Below are 5,181 nucleotides of genomic sequence, written 5' to 3'. Positions count from 1 at the left end.
ACTCGTTGGCCACATGAAGACTGCCACGCAGAGAAACCGCAGAGAAACGGGAGAGAACACTGGGTGCGAGAACAGCAACCAGCGGCGAGATGGAGGTGTATCAAATTTCAGGAGGCTCCGCTGCTAATGGAAAATGATAAGACCTGGAAAGCTGCCGAGACTCTAGAATCAGCAGATGGCTTCACACCTCAAAGCCAAAACATGATATATTCATTAGCAAAAGCGAAGATTCTGTCAGTCCCCGCTGTGTGTGGAGTCGGAGTGAACTCTCCTGAGATCTGTGGTTTCCCGGAGGCAGAGGGCAGCTGCCCAGCTGTCTTGAGTGATTACCTCTTTTTCATGTCAGAGAACCTGCGAACTTGGGTGGAGGGACAGAGCAGGTGGGGGTTAATCCTGGAAAGATTTAGTTTAAAATGTGGATATTTTGTTGTTCATACATATTTCTGAATTTTTATTTTTAAAAATATTGCATTAAAATAGTTTTGATCCTGCCCTAGCCGGTTTGGCTCAGTGGATAGAGTGTCAGCCTGCGGACCGAAGGGTCCCAGGTTTGATTCTGGCCAAGGGCACATGCCCAGGTTGCGGGCTAGGTCCCCAGTAGGGGGCGTGCAGGAGGCGGCCCATCAATGATTCTCTCATCATTGATGTTTCGATCTCTCTCCCTTCCTCTCAGAAATCAATAAAAATATATTTTTTAAAAAAGTATTTATCCTGATTACTGAGTTATTTTGATGCCCACCTAAGTATCAGTCACCTCCCCCTAGTTCCAACCTTGGTTGTCAGGGAGGAGTGGGGAGGAGGGGTCCAGTTACTGGGTCTGGAAAGCTAAGAGGTGATTTGATATCAGGGCAGTAGGGAGACAGTGGGAGTTCTTGAGCAAGACCATTTGGGATTACAATAGTGTTTTAGGAATAGTCATCTGGCCCCAACGTGCCAGGCGGACTGGTAGGGAGGGGCATGGAAGGGAGATATTGGAATTTGTAAACTAGGATCATGTGTTTCCAGCTTAGCAGCTAAAAAGGGAAAGAACTGGAGATATTAAAGTCGCACTTTTTTTCACGATAGATATGCCTCAAATACATTTGGTGGTGGAAGTGAAGGGACCCGCTTAATGGAAGAGTTAACAGCTCTCACTCACTTAAGGAGTGCCTACTGTATACTAGAGCAGGGGTTGGCAAACCTTTACTATAAATGGCCAGAAAATAAGTATTTTAGGCTTTGTGGGCCAATCTTTGTCCCAACTACTCAGTGCTGCTATTTGTTGTGTGAAAGCAGCTGCAGACAATATGTACATGAGTGAACATGGCCATGCTGCAATAAAACTTTATTTGAAAAACAGCCATCAGGTCTGATTTGACCGGTGGTGGTTGTAGTTTACTGGCCCCTGCTTTACGGCATTGTCATCTTCATGGTCAAGGCCAAGAGTTTAATTAGTAAGTGAAAAGAAAGCACAGAGGGAGTGCATTCACTATCCTACGGCACACATCCCTTCCAAACACATTCCAAAGGAGACAAGTTAGACATGTGCCCACATCTTACCACTGGGGGGTCTGGGAATGTAGTCTAGCCTTGTGCCAGGGAGGATTTCAGTGGTCCATGAGCAGGCTTTCCCATAGATTCCTCTAGGGGCAGTTTCAGAACCTTCATGGAAGGTATGTTCACATACTCAAAAAAGTTTGATGAATCCTTCAATATGGGTGAATCTGTTTAGGGTGGAAGAGAAAATGCCGAGTGTAGAAGGAATGATAGAATTAGGAAACCACTATTTTCCAACCACTAATGTAATAAATAATTGGGGCAAAGATCATCAATGGATGGCACTGGATAAAAGTTTGTTGAGGAGTAAGAGGTGGTCTCAAAATGTCTCTCCATAGATTACGTATTAATAACAACAGAAAAAGGCACCTTTACAACGGAAAGATCTGGCAATCACAGCCTTGGTCAGATGACCAAAAGTGGGACAAACATTTACACCCCTGAACTGATGGGCTGTGAAGTAACCACATCACCTCTGTCATAGTCTTTTCAACCTGAATCTAACCACGAGGAAACAATCAGAAAAATCCAAATTGTCGTAGGACATCCTACATGACAGTTGGCCTTGCACGTTAAAAAGTGCCAAATGCCATGAATGCAAAGGCAGCCCTGGCCGGTGGCTCAGTTGGTTGGAGCACTGTCCCAGGCACCAAAAGGTTATGGGTTTGATTCTGGGTCAGGGCACATATCCAGGTTGCAGGTTTGATCCCCATTTGGGACACTTACAGGAGACAACTGATCGATGTATCTCCCTGACACCTATGTTTCTCTCTTTCACTTCCTCTCTCTAACACAACATAACTTCGAGTGAGGAGTAAAAAAAAAAAAAAAAAAAAAGGCAGATACTCCTAGATTAAAGGACGCGAATAAGGCATGATAGCTAAATGCAAGACACAATTATGGCTATATCCTGAATTGAAAATAAACAGCTATAAATGTAATTTTGTCAACCGGAGAAATTTGAGTATGTCCTGTATATTAGGTAACATAGCCATTGTTAAATTTCTTAGGTATGATAATGGGGCTGTAGATATGTAGGATAATGTCCTTGTTTTTAGCAGATACTTTGGGGTTAAAGTTTCACAATGTTTCAGCAAAACTTAAAAAGTACACATTTGTATACATAAATATATATACATATTTATATATAGACAAAGCAATTTGGCAAATGTTTAAATGGTGAATCTAGGGGAAGGGTGTATGGATTTTCATTATACTATTTCTTTCTACTTTTCAACAGGTTTGATGTCTTTTACAATAAAGAGTTTTTGGCCAAGCTTAACTGTCCTCAATAAACAAAATATGATTTTCTTAATAAATGCCATCATTAATGTTTTTGTTTTTTAATGAAACTGGAAAATTTTCATTATTCCTTTTACCTTCAGGATAAAAACAGATAAGCTTTCTATATAATTTTTAGATTACAATGTTTTCCAGAGGATGTTAAAGTTTATTACAAAGTCCTAAGGGGAATATATTAAAAAACTATTAGAACTAATCAAAGAGTTCAGCCAGGTTGTGTAATAAGTATCAATATGCAAAAATTGATTGTATTTTTATATATTAGCAATGAACAATCTGAAACTGAAATTAAGAAAACAATTCCATAAAAAATAATTACTTGGCAATACATTTAAGAAAGAAAGTGCAAGACTTGTACCTGAAAACTACAAAACATTAAATGAAAGAAGAGATAAATAAATGGAGACATCCCATGTTCACAGATTAAAAGATTTAATATTGTTAAAATGGCAACATTCCCTAAATTTATCTACAGAGTCAATGCAGTCCCTATCAATATCTCAGCTGGCCCTTTTGTGGAAAGTCTCTAAAATTCATGTGGAAATGCAAGGCACTAAGAAGAGCTAAAATAACCTTGAAAAAGAACAAAGTTGGAGTACTTAAACTTCCTGATTTCAAAACTTACTGCAAAACTACAGTAATCAAGACAGTGTAATAAGTGGCATAGATCAGTGGAAAAGAGTCCAGAAATAAACCCTTATATTTATAATCAATTCATTTTATGTCCTTAAATGTTTTTACTACTTAGAAAAGGGAGACTGAACATAAATTATGTATTGATACATCTTTCCAGTTCTGGGACAGTACAGTTTTATATATTTATTTATTAAAATATATTTTATTGATTTTTTACAGAGAGGAAGGGAGAGAGATAGTTAGAAACATCGATGAGAAACATCAATCAACCACCTCCTGCACACCCCCTATCGGTGATGTGCCCGCAACCCAGGTACATGCCCTTGACCGGAATTGAACCCGAGACCTCTCAGCCCGCAGGCCGACGCTCTATCCACTGAGCCAAACCGGTTTCGGCAAGTTTTATATATTTAAATTGTGGTAAAATATATATAAATTTATACCATCTTAAGTGTATAGTTTAGGGGCATTAAGTACATTTACATTGTTGGGCCCCATTGCCACCATCCATCTCCAAAAAATTTTCATCTTTCCCAACTGAAATTCTGTACTTACAAACACTCCACCCCAGTCCCCACCCCTGGAAACCACTATTATACTATTCATTACTGTCTACCTATGAATTTGGCTATTTTAGGTACCTCATATAAGTAGAATCATACAAGATTTGCTTTTTGTGTCTGCCTTATTTTAAGTTTCATCCATGTATCATTTACCAGCATTTCCTTCCTTTCTAAGCCAGAAAAACAATCCATTGTATGTATATACATTTTATCTATTCACCCATCAATGGACATTTGGGTTGTTTCCATCTTTTGGTTACTGTGAATAATGCTGCTATGAACCAGCACCAGCACCATTTTACATGCCATTGGCAATGCACAAAGGTTCCAACTTCTCATTTTCGCCAATAACTTTTTGATAATTTTTAAATATTTCCCTTTAAACATGCTTTTATCAGAACTTTGTAGCTGCAGATTCCACTTAATTCTAATTATGGAAAAATGACTACCATATCAACTAATCAGAAAATCTTCATTGGCAAATCAAGCAAACTGATTTATCTTCTGTTGAAAAAAGTCTTCATTCTTACATGTTTCCATTAAAAAAACACACCCCACACACATCTTTTGAATCTTAATACAGTCAGAGCTGTGCCATGAATTTGCTTCCTTTATCTTCTGTTGAAAAAAGTCTTCATTCTTACACGTTTCCATTAAAAAAAAACCACCCCACACACATCTTTTGAATCTTAATAGTCAGAGCTGTGCCATGAATTTGCTTCCCGAGTGAAATAAAATACTGCCAGTCTCAATATATCCTCCTAATGCTCCTTGCTCTACATTCAGAGGGTTCTCTCTCAGGATCAATGCATTATTTGACACAACTGAGATGACAGAGGTGAGGTCTTCAGAAACAAAAACCATTTCCAATTGTCTGTTTACTTGGCAACCAAAAAGGTTTTGCAGGCAGGGACGTTGCACAACAGTAACAGGTAAGATGTGTGAGAAGCATGTCCTTTTGTGAAGCAGGATGACTGACGTGAGGCAGAAAAGGACACCATGAGAAATGGGGATGGGACGAAGTGGCTCTCAAGCCTGGCTGCACAAAACAAAACAAAACTGACACAGACTGATGCCTGACCCTGCCTCAAGTCTGACCTAACTTGGTTTGGGATTTCTGAAACTTCTCCAGGTGATTCTACCG

Source organism: Myotis davidii, unplaced genomic scaffold (assembly GCF_000327345.1).
Source record: "Myotis davidii unplaced genomic scaffold, ASM32734v1 scaffold363, whole genome shotgun sequence".
In the NCBI taxonomy this organism is placed as follows: Eukaryota; Metazoa; Chordata; class Mammalia; order Chiroptera; family Vespertilionidae; genus Myotis; species Myotis davidii.
Note: the sequence above shows the minus strand (reverse complement) of the source record.